General features: G+C 45.7%; 2 long non-coding RNA genes across 6 annotated transcripts in view; one reads left to right on the top strand and one right to left on the bottom strand.

Moving 5' to 3' along the window:
* LOC102547905 (uncharacterized) overlaps positions 1–22,597 on the bottom strand; it is an 88,495-nt gene that overhangs the window by 19,502 nt on the left and 46,396 nt on the right. For 2 of the 5 annotated variants that reach the window (XR_015648154.1, XR_015648155.1), the window contains one exon: positions 20,936–22,416. The exons of 1 other annotated variant lie outside the window; for it this stretch is intronic. This is a non-coding gene — a long non-coding RNA (uncharacterized LOC102547905). Of the gene's footprint in view, positions 1–20,935; positions 22,417–22,597 lie in introns of those variants that run through there. 2 more of the 5 variants (XR_015648156.1, XR_015648157.1) reach the window with 1 other exon arrangement.
* Positions 6,303–12,032, top strand: LOC148007896 (uncharacterized). Its single transcript, XR_015648160.1, has 3 exons — positions 6,303–7,793; positions 8,097–8,322; positions 8,457–12,032. It is a non-coding gene; the product is annotated as an uncharacterized LOC148007896 (long non-coding RNA).

Genomic DNA, 22,597 nt, shown 5'->3' with positions numbered 1-22,597 from the left:
CACACACACACACACACACACACATTGAACAAAAAGCCATCAACAACAAATCCACAGCTTTCATGGTAAAACTCTAAAATTCTGACATGAAAGCACAAGGTAGGAAGGTTTGGCAAAGCCATGTCAAGGACATGGCGATTTAAGCTTGCTTTTGCGATAGTTCATGCCCCAAGGCCTTCCTGCTCCAAAGCCTCCTGAGTTTCCATGAGGTTCCTTACTTTAGGACAGGCTAGCAATATAATGAGCCCCCAGCCCCTAGACAGGTTGTGAAATGGATTTAGACAAATGATATGTTCAAGAAATGGTGCTTTGACCTAAGACAGGAAAAGACAGAATGGAGAACTAAATGTTAGGGTTTTTTTTTTTATCATGATAAATGTTACTTAGCGCTTAGAGAATGTTGCTTAGAAAACATGTTGGGAAACAAATTAAAGCTGAAAGAGTTTCAGTCCCTTTGATAATCGCTCCTAGATAGATCTTTATTAAACGCAACGCACCTATAAGCCACATTGTAACAGTGGCCCAAGAGGGGAGCAGGGGACGTGTGTATGAGAAAATAAAGATGGCTGTTGTCATGCTGACTAAAGCAGGTCAAGGGTTTGGGGGAGGAAAGCCTAAGTAGCAATCTTCATGCTCAACACTGCATAAGGACAATCTGTCCCCAGGGTTGATTTAGCTGATCTGGCTGGCCTAGGCTGGTGTCTCCTTCCTCCCTCACTGCTCCATGGGCATCCCTCACAGAGCTGCATTCTCAGTTGAGAAAGACAACCTTACCCAACAGAGAAGGACCTGTCTTCAGTCAAGAGGATACAAGTATCTGTGCCCCCTGCTAGAACCAACAAACAAGCTCTCAAGACAGTAATGCACTCGTGAGAATGGGAGAGGAATACAAGAGGTTAACAAGGGGTGAATATGCTTAGCGTACACTGTACACATGGTTGACATTGTCAAATAAATGAAAACAATTTTAAGAAAATATACAAGGTAGTAAAACCGGTGACATAATTAAGCATAACGCCAATAATTATGAAATATGAAAGAAAAAATACAATTTAAATGTGGGAGAACAAAAACAGTATCTGTTTTGGTGACAGGGATTCCTCTGTATATAAGCCTTTAGAAAAGCCTTCTTGCCCCAGAGTCCTTAACGAGGTCACTCACTGGGCCTTTCTTTCCCTGGGTTTGACATTACCAGAACTAAACCCACTCTCTAATTGCCTTGATCTGACTGGTCAGTGGTGTTAAACATTGTCTTGCTACATTCCTCCTTCCAGAAGCTTCCCCCCAAACCTTCCCCACAAGGCTCCCTCTCCCAGCATCCATGCTGCATCTCAAGAGCCTGTGCACTTTCCAGTTCTCCTGAGTTGACTGAGCAGGTCTTTTCAATAGAGATCTTGCCCGCTTTTCTAACTGCTTTGTCCCGGAGCCTTGCGCAGAGCCTGGCATGTGGAAGGGCCTGGGATAGGCAATGGATGGATGAATAGCTAACGGCATGATTGACAGGTGACTTATTGAAAGCCTCTGAATGCACATCCTTGCTACCAGCCTCTGTCTCCACTGCCAGTGAGTGACAGTGTCTTTATTCTTCCCTACAATGCAAGTGACCAGAGACCAGGAGGGAAGAGAAGCAGGAAAGCCTGCGGCATTAAGGCTGATCTCTTTCTCGAGTTTGTTTTAAATACTGTGGAAGAATGAAGGAAGGGGATGGCAAGTTTATACCCAGAATTTGCCTACCACCAAGGTCGCCCATTTAAAGTGTAGAGGCCTTCCTTTCATTTAGAGTTGAAGAATAATGACCACAATCAATGCCTGAGCCCTTTCACTGCCCCAAAAAATGCTACTCTACCTCCTTTGTTTTCATCCCTAGCAATATCCCCATATCTGGGAGAGTAGCTCCCCAAAAAACAACTGATCTGTTTTATGCCTCTGGATGAGTATTTATTCTGGACCATTTTTTTAATGGGGGAAATCATCTAACATGATCGATGTGTGTGTCATTTTTCACTCATCGAACTGTTCTTTAGGGTTTGCCCAGATCGCATCAGCACTTAATTCTTGTTTATGACTGAATAATATTCTAGTGAATGCATACATCATATTTTGCTTATCCATGTATCAGTCACAAACAATGGTGGTTTTAGTATTCACATATAAGTTTTATATGGTCATAATGTTTGTATTCACCCTGTGTATAGTGTAACTGCTGAATCATAGCATAACTGCTTAACTGTCTGCAGAACTGCAAGTCTGTGCTTCCTCCAGTGGCAGGGGACATTTAATTCCCCTTCAGTTGCTAACACTAGTGTCCTGGCCTCTTCATTACTACATCCTAGTCAGTGTAAAATGTTGGTATGGTTTTGATTTGCACTTCCTGATGATTAATGCCATTGAACACCCTCTAATGTAGTGAATGTACTTACTGGTGATGTATATTGCATTGCTTTTAAATATCTTATATATAAAATGTTTATTATATAAAATAACTTACTTACAATAAATATAAAGCATTTCTATCACTCTCACCCAAATTATGATAATAAACACCAAAGGCAAAATGAACAAGAAACTTCTTAATGACCAAATAGACTAACGAAATAATGGCCCAGGGGTTGGAGAAGTGGCTCAGTGGATAAAGCTCTTGCCATTTAAGTTTGAGGATGGGAGTTTGGATCCTAAAAGCCCCACATAAACACTGGGTGGGTGTGGTAGCTTTCTGTAAGCCAACACTCAAAAGGCAGACACAGGCGAACTCCCAGAGACAGATCTCCATTCTTTTTTCTTGTCCTAGGTCAAAGTGCCATTTCTTGAACATACCGTTTGTCTAAGTCCATTTCATAACATGTCCAGTGAGTGAGTGGTTCATGTTTTCACCATATCTGGAAGTAAGTAACTACAGCAAAGGCAAGCTTATCATAGCTGGTGAGCTAGGCAAGCTGGAGTCAGTAAGCTCCAGGCTGGGCGAAAGACTGTTCACCTTGGAAGATAGATCAGAGAACATTTCCCATACAAGGTGGGGGGGGTGAGAAAGAGAGGAAGAGGAAAGGAGAAAGGGAAAGAGATACAGAGAGGGAGAGAGAAAGGGTGGGAGAGGGAGAGACGAGACAGGGAGACGGAGAGGGGAGGGAGGGGAGAGAGGGGGAAGGAGAGAGATAGGGAGAGGAAGAGAGAGGGAGATAGTGGAAGAGGGAGAGAGGGGAAGAGGGGGAGAGAGGAGGGGAGAGAGGGGGAAAGAGGAAGAAGGAGAGGGACCCGCAGATCCCGGCCCGCAGCAGCTCTCTGCTCCCAAACCCCGTGGGAGAGAGACCTCACCGCCTGATCAGGTGGGCACTTCTGAGGCTGCAGAGCGGAGGAGACCAACACTGCCCACCCCTGCCCACATCCCTGGCCCAAGAGGCAACTGTATAAGGCCTCTGGGTTCCCGTAGGGGAGGGCCCAGGAGCAGCAGGACCCCTGCGCCTGAGACACCGCCGGAACCTGAAGGAAACAGACCAGATAAACAGTTCTCTGCACCCAAATCCCGTGGGAGGGAGAGCTGAACCTTCAGAGAGGCAGACACGCCTGGGAAACCAGAAGAGACTACACTCTGTGCACATCCAGACGCCAGAGGAAAACACCAAACGCCATCTGGAACCCTGGTGCACGGAGGCTCCCGGAATGAGCGGCGCAGATCTTCCCGGTTGCTGCCGCCGAGGAGAGGACTTAGGCAGTACCCCACCAGCAAACTTGAGCCTTGGAACCACAGGTAGGACCAACTTTTCCCCTGCAAGAAACCTGCCTGGTGAACTCAAGACACAGGCCCACAGGAACAGCTGAAGACCTGTAGAGAGGAAAAACTACACGCCCGAAAGCAGAACACTCTGTCCCCATAACTGGCTGAAAGAAAACAGGAAAACAGGTCTACAGCACTCCTGACACACAGGCTTATAGGACAGCCTAGCCACTGTCAGAAATAGCAGAACAAAGTAACACTAGAGACAATCTGATGGCGAAAGGCAAGCGCAGGAACCCAAGCAACAGAAACCAAGACTACATGGCATCATCGGAGCCCAATTCTCCCACCAAAGCAAACACGGAATATCCAAACACACCAGAAAAGCAAGATCTAGTTTCAAAATCATATTTGATCATGATGCTGGAGGACTTCAAGAAAGACATAAAGAACTCCCTTAGAGAACAAGTAGAAGCCTACAGAGAGGAATCGCAAAAATCCCTGAAAGAATTCCAGGAAAACACAATCAAACAGTTGAAGGAATTAAAAATGGAAATAGAAGCAATCAAGAAAGAACACATGGAAACAACCCTGGACATAGAAAATCAAAAGAAAAGACAAGGAGCTGTAGATACAAGCTTCACCAACAGAATACAAGAGATGGAAGAGAGAATCTCGGGAGCAGAAGATTCCCTAGAAATCATTGACTCAACTGTCAAAGATAATGTAAAGCAGAAAAAGCTACTGGTCCAAAACATACAGGAAATCCAGGACTCAATGAGAAGATCAAACCTAAGGATAATAGGTATAGAAGAGAGTGAAGACTCCCAGCTCAAAGGACCAGTAAATATCTTCAACAAAATCATAGAAGAAAACTTCCCTAACCTAAAAAAAGAGATACCCATAGGCATACAAGAAGCCTACAGAACTCCAAATAGATTGGACCAGAAAAGAAACACCTCCCGTCACATAATAGTCAAAACACCAAACGCACAAAATAAAGAAAGAATATTAAAAGCAGTAAGGGAAAAAGGTCAAGTAACATATAAAGGCAGACCTATCAGAATTACACCAGACTATTCGCCAGAAACTATGAAGGCCAGAAGATCCTGGACAGATGTCATACAGACCCTAAGAGAACACAAATGCCAGCCCAGGTTACTGTATCCTGCAAAACTCTCAATTAACATAGATGGAGAAAACAAGATATTCCATGACAAAACCAAATTTACACAATATCTTTCTACAAATCCAGCACTACAAAGGATAATAAAGGGTAAAGCCCAACATAAGGAGGCAAGCTATACCCTAGAAGAAGCAAGAAACTAAGCATCTTGGCAACAAAACAAAGAGAAGAAAAGCACACAAACATAACCTCACATCCAAATATGAATATAACAGGAAGCAATAATCACTATTCCTTAATGTCTCTCAACATCAATGGCCTCAACTCCCCAATAAAAAGACATAGATTAACAAACTGGATACGCAATGAGGACCCTGCATTCTGCTGCCTACAGGAAACACACCTCAGAGACAAAGACAGATACTACCTCAGAGTGAAAGGCTGGAAAACAACTTTCGAAGCAAATGGTCAGAAGAAGCAAGCTGGAGTAGCCATTCTAATATCAAATAAAATCAATTTTCAATTAAAAGTCATCAAAAAAGATAAGGAAGGACACTTCATATTCATCAAAGGAAAAATCCACCAAGATGAACTCTCAATCCTCATCTTCGGTTGGTTTATATACAAGTGTGCAATTTCTAGGCTTGAAAGTAAAATGATGCTATCTGGTGCTGGATAGAGGAGCCTTATTTTTTATTATGGCAGCTTGCTATTTTTGTAACATGGTGATTTGGTTGAACACAATAAAGTACAGTAGTAACTGATCTCCCCTTCTTCCTGGATGAGTGAGGAGATGATTAAATGTTGATGTCAGCATCCTTGAGCATATTCAGATGAGCTTCTGCTTCTGTTGAAAAGGATGCTGTGTTTGATTGTGGTCCGAAGCTTTGAAGCACTACTTGGCATCTCCTTCCTTGGAGGTCTCACTGTTTAAACATAACAGATTTGATAGCTTGTTGGTAAGGTGAGGTCCAGCTTGTCTCCACTAGGTCATCTTCATGTGAATCCGGTGGTTATACGGTTTTGTTCTAGGGATATTTCATTTTTTTAATAACGGTTTTAGCTGACATTCATGGAGAGAATGAATCCTTAGAACTGTGCCACTAGTGAAAGGAAATCCTGTCTAGAGTATGTTTCTTTACAAAGCTGTGTCACACCATCCTTTGGGCCCTCTGCTGGAAAAGTAGAATCAAGTCTCAAATAATGCCTTTTAAATTGTATCCTCTAGTATTATAGATGTAGGACAGTACTGTATCATACCTCTGTGGATGTAAAATAGCTTGTACCTGCTTTATGATACGTAGTAGTGACCGTGCTTTATCAGAGCTGTTTTTAATGATGTTGCTCAGAATGTTTTCTTTCCAGATGATGATTGAGAAGATAATTAAAAAAAAATGGTGCCAGGTACCACAAGAGTAACAGAACTGTGCTGTTTTCTCGGGTTTTGTTTTTTTACTTTTTTTTTTTAATGGAGTGTGCTGGATGTCTCTACAGTTTTATTCAGATGACTGCAGAACCTGGAAAAGCTGTTGCTGCTGTTGATGCATAACACACTGCTATTATTGGTCTTTTTATATAAATATAAATATATATATACAGATTAAAAAAAAGAAAGAAAGAAGGAGAGGAAGAGAGAGGGAAAGTGAGACAAAGAGGGAGAGAAAGACAGGGAGGGGGTATCTCTTTTGGTCCCAGAATCATGTGGCAAATCTTTTTCTTCCTCACTCTCACCAAGGTCTCTGGGTCCTGATTTCCGCATCTGTAAAATAGAGTATTCTAAACACCTGTATCTTGAGAGATTTTGGCAAATAAAGGATACAGGGTTCTCATAAAGCATATAGCATAGTTCCTTGCGACTATTTAGCACTCCATAATCTTTGGCATATGAAACTAGGTGTTAAAATAAATTCCCCCCTTTAAACTCTGGGATGGCTGGAAGGTTTGTTATGTAAATTCAAGTTATGAGTCTCAAGAAAGAAATCCTTTGCTTTCCAAACTTAATCAACCATGAAACCTTTCTCCCAGGTCCTCTGACAGGGCAAAAGGTCCAGCAAATGCTTTGGTAAATGCTTACCTACCTGCATCCTTCTCTTACATGCTGGCAAGTTGATGTCCTGACAGGAAGTGCCCAACAGACTCCATCACTCGAAGAAAAGTCCAAATGGGGAACCCGAGTGCTTGTGCCCACCCCCTCTTTTCCATGAAGAGTTTTCCATGAAGTCATCGTTTGGGAAATGGGGAAAGAAGTCTTGTGTTCTCCCCAGCACATTCGACCTATTCATTCCCTCAAGGTCTGCTCTGGCCCTCTTAGCCTGTGCTTACATTGTCTCAGAGGAAAATAAAGTCTTTGTCACAGTGTTCCAATCACGCTTACCATCTATGGAGCAATATGTGTTCGAGCCTCCTGCTTTGGAGAGAACCACCCGAAAAGACTTGTTTATAGTTCAGAACCCCTCAAGACACACATACAAAGAGAGGGAGCGCTCTCCCCACCACTAGCCCTCCCACACTACAAAAGACCACCCTTTGTTCTCTTTGGCCACAGATCCAAAATTCATCAGCTGTCTAAAACTGCAGCGTGCAGGTTCCCTCTCAGAGCTGGATGCAGTGAACGCTCAGGAAGTGAGACTCAGAAAAGAGGTTTAGGTGGAGGTGAAGGCAAAGAGCCTTGAACTGGAATAGAAGCCATGCACCTCCACACTTCGCTGGTCTTCAGGATAACTGCAGAAAGGACACCAGCGCGCATGCTCACAGGCAAGGCTGCTCGCCCAGCCCAGCCAGACACCATTATGGTTGTTTCCGAGAAGCTACCTGGAAAACAACAACTGCAAACACAACTTTGTGAAGTCTACCCCTGTATCATCTCTCCAGCCCCCACGGGCCAAGTCTAACCCGAACAATCAAATAGCTGCCTGGGAAGATTCCAGGCGACAGAGGCACCACAAGGACCGAGTAGAGGTAACCTGGGAGTCTCACCCCTGCCCTTTTATCCTCACATGGTAATTTAGAGAAGGTGCGTGAGAACCAGAAGGAGGCTCAAGGCTCCCATTAGCTGCTGTTGATTTGCTGCACTCGCAATGATCGGGGCTTGCTGGTAGAGAGCGCTCTGTCCGTTATGATTAATGTGATTTTAGCATTTACGGCTCTTTGGCTAATGGCAAGCACATCTTCAGGTCTAATATCAAAACATGTCAGAATTTGTTTTGCCAAAGCTAACAGAATAGTACAGGTCTGATCAATTTTTGTGAACAATTTATCTAGGAAAGCACCACACGCGGTGCTGTGGAAAGTGGATTCCAGCTCAATGGCTTAGTCCCCTGCCCAGGCATGCCCTTCGATCCCCAGTGGCAATGGAAAAGCAGACACTCACGTTCCACTCAAGCCTTGGAACGCCCCTTCCTAAATCCCCTAACCTCCGGGTCTTCTTCGGAGCCCAATGCATAGGAACTGGAAAATGTTCAAATTTCCCTTGACTGCAGTAGACTTGGTAAGACTTCTGGGATTACAGACGTAGTTTTTTTATTATTATTAATTCATATATGTAATGAATACCATGTTTATATCATTTCCCCCTTCTCCTTCTAACCCTTCCTATGTCCACCTCCCCCAACTCTTTCTCAGATCTCTCTCTTCCCAGAAGGTGTCCCTATTCCTGAAGATGCGATACATTCAGACGTGGACATGACTCCGACTGGAGCTGAACCAGGAGGTTTCTCTGGGGAACTAGCTTTCACAGTAACAGAAGGTGCTATGAAAGGCAACGAAGGAGGAAGGCAATCAATAACCGTACCTAGCTGTGACATCGATGAACCACAATAATTATCATGATGCTATCCCTAAAGCGTAATAGTAGCACTGTATCTTGGTGGTAACCAACAATTGTCTAATTGGACTTAAGGCCTGCTCAATAAGAGAGCAAACATGGCCGGTACTGTAAATCTAGCTAATTATATGTGCCTGGTGGGTCCATTGAATCTGTAGGGGGAATCTGCTACAGCCACTTACCCACCAGTATAATTCCTAACTTCAACCTTAATATTTATGCTTGGGCCTGCAGATAAGAGCAGCTCTTGACCCTCATCAGAGAAGGTGCCCCCTTTAACAATGCAGAGACTATTCAGATCCACAAGTGATCACGAGGCATGGAACTACTGGCCATGGGGTACCCAACTACAACAGTTCCTGCACCTCGGGCTCAGGGAATGTCCCAGGAGAAGGGGTGGGAAGACTTTAAGAGGCAAAAGACCAGGACATCTGCTTCAAAATTGGTGTAATCTATATATGACAGGGATGCTGCATCCAGGGAATCTCAAAACTAAAGTAGTTTGGACAATACCTGAAAGTGACAAAACCAGTTGACGTCTCAATGTGGAAGAGGGAAAGCTCTCAATAGATTCCACCCATAGATCAAGAGGTAGAGGCACTTAATGGCTGTTCAGAGAGGAAGATTCAGTCTTTCCCAGGGATAAGCCCACTAATCGGTTATCCCACAAAGTGGTCAGTCCAAAACAACGTTGGAATATGAGTCTCACTAAATGGACTCAGAGGGTTATATGTTGGAGGTAGGGTTTCTATTGCTGTGACAAAACACCATGACCAAAAGACAAGTTTAAGAGGCAAGGGTTAGTCAGTTTACACTCCCACATTAATGTTTACCACCAATGGAAGTCAGGACAGGAGCTTAAATGCAGCAGGATTTGATACAGGAGACAGGAGCTGATACAGAAGCCATGGTGGGGTGTTGCTTGCTGACTTGCTATACCTGGATTGCTCAGCCTGCTTTCTTATAGAACCCAAGACTGCCAACCCTGGATGACACTACCCATAGTGGGCTGGGCCCTCTCCCATTGATAACTAATGAAGAAAATGCCTTATAGCTGGATCTCATGGAGACTTATACACTCTGTCTGTGTGTGTGTGTGTGTGTGTGTGTGTGTGTGTGTGTGTGTGTGTGTGTGTGGTATGTTATGTGGTTTGGTTGAGAATGTCCCCCATAGGCTCATGGATTTGAATGCACAGTCACCAGGGAGTGGAACTGTGTGAAAGGATTAGAAGGACTAGGAGGTAAAGCCTTGTTGGAGGAAGTGTGTCACTATGGGGAATGTGGGCTTTGAGGTTTCAAAAGCCTACGCTCAGGCTCACTTCTCTCCTCCCTCCCTCCCTCTCTGCCTTCAGGTCAGACTGTAACAGCTACTTCTCCATCACCATATTTGCCTGCCTGCCACCATGTTCCCTGTTATGATGTAATGGACTAATCCCCTAAAGCTGCAAGCAAGCTCCCAATTAAATGCTTGTTTTTATCAAAGTTGCCATTATCATGGCTTCCAGCAATAGAGCAGTGACTAAGACATGTATGTACATAAGGAGGTTTCCCATGTCAAACACTGGGAGTGTTGTTAGTCTACGGCTCTTTGAGAAAGCATTAGCACACCAAGTGGCATAACTTCAATTAAACTCCCTCTCCCCCAACCTCTGTATACACGTGTATGTTTGTGTGTGTGTGTTTGTGTATGTGTCTGTATGAGTGTGTGTGTCTGTATGAGTGTGTGTGTATGAGTGTGTGTGCATGTGTTTTTATGTGTGTCTATGAGTGTGTGTATGAGTATGTGAGTGTGTGTGTGTATGAGTGTGTGTTTGTGTATATAAGTGTGTGTATGAGTGTGTGTGGTATATGAGTCTCTGTGTGTGTGTGTAAATGAGTCTGTGTGTGTATGTATGAATGTGTGTATGTCTGCATGAGTGTGTCTGTGTATGAGTGTATGTGTGTTTGTATGTGTGACTGTATGAGTGTGTGTGTATGAGTGTGTGTGTCTATATGAGTGTGTCTATATGAGTGTGTGTGTATGAGTGTGTGTGTATATGAGTGTGTGTGTATGAGTGTATGTGTGTTTGTATGTGTGTCTATATGAGTGTGTGTGTATGAGTGTGTGTATGTGTGTATGAGTGTGTATGTGTGTATGGTATATAAGTCTGTGTGTATATGCATGCGTGTGTGTCTGTATGAGTGTGTGTGTGTGTGTGTGTATGGTGTATGAGTCTGTGTGTGTATTTGAGTCTCTGAGTGTGTGTCTGTATAAGTGTGTGTGTATGAGTGTGTCTGTATGAGTGTGTGTATGACTGTGTGTGTATATTTGTGTGTGTATGAGTGTGTGTGTGTGTGTATGGTATATAAGTCTGTGTGTGTGTTTGAGTCTCTGAGTGTGTGTCTGTATAAGTGTGTGTATATGAGTGTGTGTGTGTGAGTGTGTCTGTATGAGTGTGTGTATGACTGTGTGTGTGTATTTGTGTGTGTATGAGTGTGTGTGTGTATGAGTGTGTGTGTGTGTATGTATGGGTGTGTGTGTCTGTATAAGTGTGTGTGTGTGTGTGTATGGTATATGAGTCTGTGTGTGTCTATGAGTCTCTGTGTGTGTATGAGTGTGTGTGTGAGTGTGTCTGTATGAATGTGTGTGTATGAGTGTATCTGTATGAATGTGTGTGTATGAGTGTGTCTGTATGAATGTGTGTGTATGAGTGTGTGTGTCTGTATGAGTGTGTGTATGTCTGTGTGTGTGTATTAGTATATGTGTCTTATGAGTGTGTGTGTATGTATGGGTGTGTGTGTGTCTGTATAAGTGTGTGTGTGTATGATATATGAGTCTGTGTGTGTATGAGTCTCTGTGTGTGTATGAGTGTGTGTGTGAGTGTCTGTATGAATGTGTCTGTATGAGTGTGTGTATGAGTATGTGTGTGTCTGAGTGTGTGTGTGTGTGTGTGTGTGTGTGTGTTATTCTAGGTAAACATGAAAAGGATATGATTCCTTACAGCTTTTCAAGCATCATTAGTGTGGTTTATCCGTCTTCCCCTCCTCTGTCTCTGTATATCCCTTTCTCCCACTCCACATTAAAAGCCTCTCCCTCCACTTTCCCCACTCTCCCCTTTATAGCACCAATAAAAAATTAATGAACAATCTAAAGCAGGGGGCCAATTTAGATTGGATGCCCCACCTCTAGCCTGTTGGGAGTGGCCAGAAGTTAAGAACACCAGCTCTGGGATAAGACTAGGTAGGCTTGGCTCTTTGCTTCCTCCTCCTCCATATGATGATGAACTATTTACTATGTCTCTTTCTGCTTCAGCTTTCTTACCTGTAACAGAAGGGAAAAAGAAGCTGTTCCTATGCCAGTTGAAAGAATTAAATGAAACAATGCGCATTAATGCATATGGTGTTCCACTGGTTTTATATTAGGTAACTGTTGTTATTTTTATGTCATAGGCAGGCAACAGGTTTGCAGAAAAGCGTACACTTTACATCAGGAAATCCATACCTGCCACCTGGGCTACTCTGTTCACATCTCTAGGCCTCCTGTTTCTTCACCCACAAATTGGAGATGGTTGGCCATCTGAGAACTTTCTGAGGCTTCAGGGTGCTACGTATGGCACAATTGCAAACTGTTATATGATATCCAATGTAATCTAATATTATCCTGCGACTGAGCCATTGACAGGAGTTGACAGTCTGGGTAATGGATTAAAACCAAAAACCATCCTTAATGCCTACCAGTGCAAAGCACAAACAAGTCAGAAGCACAGAAACATGGACTCAAAAGGATGTGAGGCCAGTGTCAGGGCAATCTCTATGAAAGGGTTGCCTGACTGAGTCTACTTATCGGCTTAGCATCCTTCAAATAGACTGGCTGTATCGTGTCCCCCCCACACACACAGTGGACATTCAACAGCACTGGCTCCCTTGACTCTATAATGGTTTTGTCCTTATTCAGGTAAGTCTAAGTACTGTGGCTTGAATATGGTTTGTCTCTGCAAAAACCCATGCTGAGATTAAATGTCAATGCAACAGTGCCAAGCTATAGCAAGGCCTTTAAAAGATGGTTGGTGTCACAGGGCCTCTGCCCTCTTGAACAGATGAATGGGGCTCCCACAGAGTGGGTTAGGCGCTGTAGGAGTGTGGGTTACATAGTGTGTTCTGCTTCCCCAGGCTCTCCTTGTCTCCCTTCACTCTGTGATCTCTCTGCCATGGGGCTAATTGCCCTTCCTCCCACCTAAAGCCTTTATCAGAAGCCAAGTGGAGTCAGAGGACTTCCAGAAAATGAACATCTGTTCTTTATAAATTATCCAGGTTTGGCCAGTATGCTGAAGCACTGGCTCTCAACCTGTAGGTCACAACCCCTTTGGGGGTTGAATGACCCTTTCATAAGGATGCTTAAGACCACTGGAAAACACAGATATTTATATTACGGTTCATAACAGTAGCAAAATTACAGTTAGGAAAAAAACAACGAAAATAATTTTACGGTTGTGGGTCACTACAACATGAAGCACCATATTAAAGGGTTGCACCGTTAGGAAGGTTGAGAGCCACTGTGCTAAAGCAAAAGAAAACAACCCGAGACAGGAAAAAAATGGCCATCTGGGGCTGAAGAATTATGTCCTAATGGTATCCGCCATGGGCTAGGCACACTGGACCTGAGGCTTCACCTAGTGGCAGCAGCCAAAGATCTGACCACTTGGCTCACATCACGGAATTTATCCATGGTCCCTAAATATTATGCTCTGAAAGCCTCTTCAGTCTGATGTTTGCCAAGGCCAAGAGAACTTGTTATTCCCATACAATTCTTCCTTCTTGGACTCTTGAGTTCTAGCATGCACTAGATGCTTTTATTCACAGTCTCTTACTTCATGAAAGACTCGGAAATGTATAAACAGAAAGGGGGGGATGGGTGTTGAGGAATAATGAAATAAAGGAGTTCTGACCAGACCCTGACCTGCTCTCAGGTGATAGAAAAGGAAGGGTGTGTTCTAAGTTGCATCAGAGCGGTTCTGCAGAGGAAGGAAGCTCTTTGGGGAAGCAGTGGTCTGCAATGTTGCCAGTGCCTGAGGGAGGTGTCCCAGGTCAGCAAGACTCACCTCAGCTGATGTCAGGGGAACAGCTCTCCCCTGAAGACACCTTTGGTATGAGAAAGGGTCTAGGGCCACACACTGGAGCCCAAGAGAAAAAAAAATCACAGGCAAAATGGACGGAGAGACACAGTCGAATCACATCTTCCTCCCCATGCCTTAACCTTTCCCCCATTTCCTCTTAGCTGTGGTTAAACAGAAAACGTCTCTATTAAATGAGGGCCTCTTGCTTAGAGTCTCCCTCCACCTTCTGATTCCACCAGGGGCTGCCTGTAGCTAAGAAGCGGCCTGCCTGAATGCAGTTGCTCTCCCTCAGCTTCTGTTTGTGTCCTCTGTCAGCCCTTCCCACCCATGCCTCTCAGACCCCTTCATTCAGACGTCCAATTTCCCTGCTTCCTTCCACGGACCCCACCCTCCCTGCCTCCTTTCTCCTCTCTGCAACCCACGTCCTTGTTCCCCTCCCCCTCCTTTTCTCCTTTCTCTTCTCCTCCCTGGTCCCTGCCCCCACAACTCTTCCTCTCTACTTCCTCCTTGCTCTCTCCTCCTCCTCCTCCTCCTCCCCCCTCCTCCTCCTCCTCCCCCCTCCTCCTCCTCCTCCTCCCCCCCCTCCTCCTCCTCTTCCTCCCCCTCCTCCCTCCTCTTCCTCCCCCTCCTCCTCCTCTTCCTCCTCCCTCCTCCCCCTCCTCCTCCTCCTCCCCCCTCCTCCTCCTCCTCCTCCCCCCTCCTCCTCCTCTTCCTCCCCCTCCTCCCTCCTCTTCCTCCCCCTCCTCCTCCTCTTCCTCCTCCCTCCTCCCCCTCCTCCTCCTCCTCCCCCCCTCCTCCTCCTCCTCCCCCTCCTCCTCCTCCCCCTCCCCCCTTCCCCCTCCCCCTCCCCCTCCCCCTCCCCCTCCCTGTCCCTCACATCCCTGCTTCCCTGTGCTGGTTGGGTTTTTGTCAACTTGACACAGGTCATCTGGGAAGAGGGAACCTCAAGTGAGAAAAGGCCTTCTTCAGATTAGCCTATAGGCAAGTCTCTGGGTCATTTTCCTGATTAATGATTGCCATGAGAGGGCCAAGTTCACTGCGGGTGGTGCTGCCCCTGGGCAAAAGAGAGAGAGAACTGAGCAAGTGATGGGGAGTGAGCCAGTGAGCACAGTACTCCTTGGCTCCTGCCTCCGCTCCTGGGTTCCTACCCCAACTTTCCTTAGTAATGCACCGTGTTAGGGACTTGTGAACCAGTCTTTCCTGCCAAGTTACTTTTGGTTGTGGTATTTCACAGTGATAGAAAGAAAACTAAGACATCCCCTCTCCTCCCTGCCTCTTTCTCTCTATACCCACTGTTCTCCATCCCCTTCCTTCTCTCTGTCTAGTCTGACTTTACTGACCTCAGACCATCTCAATAAGTGCTTCCTGATTTCCTTGCTTCTGATTTCTGTCAGATCCAAAAGAAGACTCCAGTTTTAGGTACAGTTATCAGAAGGCTCAGCTAAGGAAAGAGGAGTTGTAGCTCATTCCTCATGTGTGTGTGTGTGTGTGTGTGTGTGTGTGTGTGTGTGTGTGTGTGTGTAAAATAAGTATATTGAAAAATATTTTATCATAAAAATTTCCAAGCACATGAACTACTTTGTATTGTTTCTTTGTAGTTTCCCAGAGGCTAACTGTGCCTAACACACACGCAGGAGAGAGAGAGAGAGAGAGAGGCAGAGACAGAGACACAGAGACAGAAGACAGACAGACAGAAACACACATGTACATATACATATATTCTTAAATGGCCATTGAATGAAAGCCTCAACCAACAAATGAATGGACGTGGAAGTCACACACCCCTTTATCTCACTTGAGCATGAGTCCACAGTATCTGCTGAACCAGAGAGCAGAGACATCCATCTTGTGAATCCTCGGGTGGAGACCCATTACATCAGCAGACATATTAAAAGGAAATGGTGTTACTGTCGCCTGTCTGTCCTCTTCAATGGCCAGCATTTTCCTTGTTAACTTCATTAACTTTCCTGGCAAATCTTCTTTTATAAACACAGGTAGAATCCCAGCGCAAAGCTCCCGACACAGAGCCACTGGCTCTGCTCGTTCTCTCAGCCAAGCTGGGGCTCTCTCCCTTCCCCTTCCACCCCTCACTGGTTCATCCCTGGATCCCTCTCGCTCATCTATCCAGCAAATGTTGGTGTGTTGCCTTCCCCGTGACAGCCTGTGTGCTGCAGGCTCTGTGTATGCCATCGCATTCAACCCACATAAGACGCTAAGGAAGGAACTTTTATTTTCTTTACTTTTTACATAAAGGAACCAAGGTGAAAGTTGGTCAAATGGGTTCCCCCTAATTGCCTTGATTTGCTCACCACTGAAACAGTTCTCAGGACATGGACCTTTAAGTTTTAAACTCAGAACAGTCCCGGGCAAGCTGCTCCAGTTTTCCCAGGACTTGGAAATTCCCCGGGGCATGAGACTTTCAGTGCCAGCACTGGGAAAGCCCCGTGCAAACTGGATGGGTTGGTTACCCTGCTCCAACCACATGCCTGGGGCCATCCAAGTGGTCCGCATGAGACCCAAAACCATTTTATCTGATTCCAGGGCCCCACATTTACCCCACCATGACCATCTAACCTCTAACCCAATGTTTTGAGCTGCTACTAAACCACACTATAGTTACACCCAAATACCGCTGTGCCGTTCAGGTCCCCACGACTGTGATACATGTGTGTCACAATCACTGATACAGATCAAAGGCTTATCTTGGCTCAAAACTTTGGAGCTTTCAGCCATGATTCAATAGACTCACTGCCTCTAGGCCTCTAGTGGGAATGGGGGCAATTCATCGTGGTAGGAGCCCACAGCATTGCATAAATTGTCCTTATCATGGATACCAAAGACTAGAAGGTAGGGTAGGATCTCCTGCAGGGCATATTCCTCAAGACTTAAAGGCCCTACCTTCCAAATGTTCTAGTAGCATCAGCTGTAGATCAACCCCTTAAGCACCTGAGTTTAGGGAGAACAATGATTATCTAAACCATGGTAATCACCTTCAACAAAGCTGCACCAGAGAAAAAACTCCACTCTGACAACTTTCCCCAGCCCTTGCCCCTGCTTCTCCTTTGGTTCTCTTTGCAGACATAGAAAATCCAAACTCTTCATCTCCAACCTTCCAGCCCCTGTCACATCATCCCTGTACTCTCTCTGCCTTGGTCACAGTGCTACAAACTTCTAGATGACCTCTGTTCTTGCCTTGAACCTTCCTTCCGTCTCTGGAGAAGTGTCAATGTAGCATCAACTTGGATGGCTCTAGGAAAACCAAAAAGGAGGCAGCCACAGTACCCCCAACGAAGCAGCTTTCATCCCATTTCAGGAACCACTTCCTCACAACCCCTCCTGACCTCTTCTCTTTTATCCAGAGTGTGAATTGTCAGTGCCATGACTTGGGGTACTGAAGACGTTTTATCTCACTTTTCGCCTGGCCATGTATGTGAGTCTCAATTCCCTAACGAGATTGTCGGAGTGTGAGGGCAGCTGTGTTGAAACGGTTTTCTTCTGCTTCCCACAATACATCGGACCTTGTGACAGGCACATAATGGCTGCTTGAGAGTTCCTCATCAAGATAAATTAAATTGGTTAAAGAAGATTCTCCGACACAAACAATTCTATGTAGCCATTTTTTTTTCCCATCCCTGAGTACAGAGCAGTTATTCTGCCAGAGGAAGCATTAACTTGGAGCTAATTTCACTGGATCTGGGAGGGCCAGAGCCAGTCAAGTTGACCCATTTACATTTCTTAGTCCACCTCTGCAGAAGGAGCCTGCCTCCTTCCTTCCCTTACTCTTCCTCCACCCCCAGACATCTTAGAACCCAATCACCACCTTCCGAATCCTGCCTGTCAACTTCCGCCCCCTCAAACACTGAACCGCAGTCAAATTTCTAAAGTTCAAGAACTGAAAAAGAGGAGCAATTGGCTCATTTTTCCCTTGATTCAAAGTGCTGAGGGTTTTCTAGAACAATTCTGACATCCTTTGTGTGAGCCTTCTCCTGTAGGGGATCTCATTGTGCCGCCCAAGTTAACTGGGTAGAGGTGGAAAGGGGTATATACACCTCACTACCCTGAGCCTGCAGTTACCCTTCCCCACACATATCCCATGACTCTGCTCTCTGTGCTGCCATTCTCCTTCCCCTGTACAGTGGACTTCAGAATCAACTCCAGCCATGATCAATCTGTCACCAATATAGTTCTGCCTTTGCCAGTACAAAAGATGGAATGATGAGTACTTTTCCTTCCTTTCTTTTTTTTTTCCTTCGTAAATTCCATGTTGAGAGAACCACATGATAATCCCTAATTCACCCAAGATGGAAAGACATCCCCAGCAGAAGGGCAGACAGACCTTTGGGGCTTCTGAGTATCCTATAGAGTAAAGCTACTCTTTCAACTTTGATGTGGGGACTTTAACGACTCATCTGCACCACCACCACCACCCTTTTTTTTTTTTATCATTTCAGAAGACAGCAGTGAGATTCTGCCTAGCCCTCTGAAAAGCTACCCCCAGCTCAGGCATTTCAGAGTTGTCTGAGTGGCTGGAGGACCTTGGGATCCCACTGGCCTTTCCTTGAAAAAAAAAAAAAAAGGAATTCTCTGTAAATCATAATTACTTTCTAAGGAGAGTGACTCTTAGAAAACTTGAGAGCCAGGATGACTTTGGATATGCAAATGACCCCTAGCTAATTGAGACCGAGAGAGGCTCATGGAAGAGTTGAATGGCTTCAGATAACTAATAACAGAAAGGGATGTACAGGGGCAACTAACAGAAGGAGAATAGAAGACAAAGAAAAGCCACAACTAACCAGAGGGGCGAGGGCTTCACACTGGTTCATTGGCAAGCATGGGGGAGGGGCAGAATGTCACCATGAAGGTGTGGACCCTCAAAATAAAAGCCTCTTCATCTGCCTTTCAAATCTGCCATGAAATCTTTCCTACAGACTTCCAGGAATAAGTGGCTCTTAGGGACTTGGGTTGGTGGAACTCAGGGAAGAGACTGGGTTGCAGGCTTGCATTAACATGGGCTAAAACAACAGCAGGAGTGCAGCCAGAAAGGGGAAAAAAGCGAGAGCTAGAGACCAGGATGGTTACCAGAGAAGAACTGTCAAAGAATTTGGAGAACGGCTGATGTACTTATTACCCTGCTGGTTCAGATTAATCTCTCCAGTTGTCAACAGGAAAGAAAACATTTGTGTATGCATGTATGCGCACATATGTGCATGCACACATGCTTACACAGACACAGACACACACACACACACACACACACACACACACACACACACACACACACAGAGTTGACCAAATCCAGGACCAGACATACCCTATGTCTGGTAGCAACTGACAGATGCCTCTGGAATCTGAGGGCTCCTCTCTGCAAATGCTGAACAAATGGAACCTTGGCCTCTGACTGCCAATGATTTGTCTTCATCAATGTAAGAGACAGGTTGCTGGATACACTGGGATGGAGATAAGGACCTCAAATGTCCCCACAGTAAAGAAAGTTGATCAGGAGCATTTCAGCTGATGAAGCATGGGTTTCCCTTGATGGACCAATGCCTTTAGGTAGAATATTTGGAAGTGTCCGAAAATTGGAGGTCTTCAAAGATGGCAGTCGGGTTTCTATATAGTTGTAGCCTCTGTTATCACTGTTAAAGAGCGTGAGGATGAGCCCTGGGAAAACTAGTGCAGGAAAGAGAATGAGAAAGATAAAGGGAAGTCCCTAATTCCTGGGAACCCAACTCTAATCCCAGAGAAGAGGGGAGGCAAACTGGTCTGGTTCCCTTGTTACTGTAATAAAACAGTGTGGTCAAATGCAACTCCAAGAGGAACGCGTTTCATTGGCTCACGTTTCCAGGTCACAGTCAGTCACTGAGGGATGTTGGGGCTGCTCATTGGTCTACTCTCTGGCTCAAGCTTAACCTACTTTCTTATATAAGCCCAAATCAACTGCCTAGGTATGGGACCATCCATGGTGGCCCTATATCAGTTAGCAGTCTAGACGGTACTTCTCAGGCATGTCCACAGACCAGTGGGATAAAGACAATTCCTCAGTTCAACTGTTCCTACACCCCAGGCGACCGTTAGTGAGGATACCAACTCTGCAGACACACCCTTCCTCAGCATAGGAGGCATCCCACGCAACCTCTGACAAACCATGGCAGAAGACCCCAAAGTGTCTCCCTTGCCATGTTGTCTGTCTTTGTTATTTGTTTCTTCACGTGCCCAATAAAAGCCAGATACTCAATTGCATGTCGGGGCACAGACATGAAACAGACAGGACGGTCTTACTGCCCTGGACCAACAGCTGCTGAGCAAAGTTGTTTCAGATCCTGCCAAGAGGCAGATGGCTGAAGTAAAAGGCCCTTGGTGAGAACGGCTTGGGGTAGGGACTGCTTAGTAGCCAGTGTTTGATGAAGCTAAGTGGGAGTGGTGGACCAAGACCAAACTAGAGAAACTGCTGGAGAAGGCACCCTGAACAGAATAGCCAGTGAGTGGAGCTGGAGATGCAGGCCATCAGGAGGGCCAGCAGATCCTGCAGGGCCCTGAAAGCCACAACAGGCGGTCATCAGTACATCCGGGGGTCTTCACGAGCTGGAGGAAGCCATTCTTTCATGAGGCAGACGCTGTGCATACTGAAAAAATCCACCAGAGGGCTCTGTAGGGAGATTCCCACCCCTGCTCTCCTCCCACTGCTGACGCTTTTCCTGTTGGAACATAGAAGCATTGTTTCCCTCTGAACAAAAGCCTCTGTAGCGAACAACCACTGTACTTTAATGAAAGGAAGAGAACCAATAGCAACCAGCACAATAGAGGAGCCCAGATGAAAGACTGAGCTGCCACTACCCCTCAGCTCCCCAGGTCCCCCATCTGCAAAACCTATGCTCAGCACAACTGGCCTGGTCACCCTCCTTTCCACTGAGGCAATCTGAGGTAGTTGTCCAGACCACAGCCAACTCTTCAAGGAACACACTTTCCTGGGAAGCAATGGCTTTAAGTACTTAAAAAAAAAAAAAAAAAAAGAAAAGAAAAGAAAAGAAAAGAAAGGAAAGGAAAGGAAAAGAAAACAAGCAAAAAACCTTGTAGGATGGTGTGGTGTGAACGTAGGAGTGGGAGAGTGGGAGGTGAAGTGACACAGCAACAGGATTTTCTATTTTGGCCAAGACTGCCTTATAAGAATTACACATATTATATTTAAGCATCATTTAATAGAGGCAAGAATTGTTCCCACCTAGCACACCCTACAACTGTGTGATCACAAAGGAGACGATTGGCTGAGATCGGAAGCAAAGGGTTGGAGAACTACTCGGTGTGTCAGCTAGGTTTATGAGAGACCTACAGAGCCTGTGGGGACACTCTCAGGTCATATTCTTTCTTCAAAGCATTTGAAGCTCTCGTTGGCCTTGCACATTCTTGCCCACCAGAGTTCTTTTTCGTCTGCTGAAATGAGTCATTTCTCCTGAGTACTCAAATCATAAACAGAGATTACAGTCATGTCTGGTCCTTTACTGCTCACTAAAAGGGGAACTTGTTGAGCTCCGGCCCAAGTGTCATTCACATCTGATGCCCTCCACCTGCTTCTGCATCCTGGCTGTGGAGCCTAACACCTGCTCTACCCTCCGCAAATGCTTATATGAAGTCTGACAAGGAAACAGGAAGCCATGGAGCTCAGAGAACAGTGTGTGCAGAGAGAAAGGGATGAACGAGAGTTCTCTGGACTGCATCCCCCCAAGACAGACCCTCACACATTCAACCCTCATTAAGGACTCTCTGTTAACTGGGTTGGTTCTTTCCTCTCATGAGGTAGAAGTCAGAAACATAATCCCCCTTTTGCCTCAAATCCCTCCCCTTAGATGGTGCCTGTGACCTCTGAGGGCCTCAGATTACAAATTTCAAAACATGGGATCCAAAGTTCCATGCACACCTGCTCACAGAAAGCCGCCGGTGGGTGGAGCCTTGGCAGATTCTGACACCTGGAGCCTCGGCAGATTCTGACCAAGGAGCTTGAGGAGGTCTCTGTCCTGTGAGTCAGAAGGATGGGTTTTAGGAGGCTGTGCTCTGGCTTGCAGTGAGCAACCTTTGTGTTAGCTTTGCTCATCAGAGCTAAAGCCTGGACTTCCCTTTGAGCTTCCCTACAGCTGAAGCACACTCTGAGCAGCTCGTAAAGCACAGGACCAGAGCAGCTGTCCTGACAGGTTTCTTAACATCTTGCCTTAGCCGTGCTGTGACTAGAACCTAGGGACTTATTGTGGGACAGGGGCAGGCAAGGATGAATAGTGAAGAAATATGGGGAAGGGGGAGGAATAAAAGAATAGCACAGAATATATTCATAAAGCAAACATGCGCCTCCCGTGAGGAATATAATGTTTATTGTGGAGGGGTGGTGTTCAACGAGATTGCTCTCTGTGCTCTGTCCTCCTCCCCTCCCCTGTACTGGTGCCAACTCTGGAAGGATCTAGTCCATTTTTGACAACTCTCACTTGGACAAACTAAAGCAAGGAAGTGACCCTGACCCAAGAAACTTTGTGATGACATTTGCAAATGCCTCCCTAAGCAGGGAGGAAAGAGTCAGGGAGGTCCCTGGATCCTTGCTTCTGGTGACGGAGAAAGCAAGATCTGCTAGACCAGTCCATCGTCAGCTCCTGAACAGTCGTGAGTATCATTTCTCCCACAGTAGCTGGAAGGATGAAGCATGACAGAGAGCGCTCAACATTCAGCCCACAGCTGTCTCCGTGGAAAGACGCTTCATTGCTTCCTTGCTCTGCCAGCACCTCGAGAGGGGGTGTTTGAGACCCACCAACAGCTCTTCCTATGACATCACTCTCACCACATCTCCCCGAACATGACTTCTGTAAGTG

The sequence above is a fragment of the Rattus norvegicus genome, chromosome 1 (assembly GCF_021556685.1).
Source record: "Rattus norvegicus strain SHRSP/BbbUtx chromosome 1, alternate assembly SHRSP_T2T, whole genome shotgun sequence".
Taxonomy (NCBI): Eukaryota; Metazoa; Chordata; class Mammalia; order Rodentia; family Muridae; genus Rattus; species Rattus norvegicus.
The sequence above is the reverse complement of the archived record's forward strand: the minus strand, read 5'-3'. Positions and strand labels throughout refer to the sequence as shown.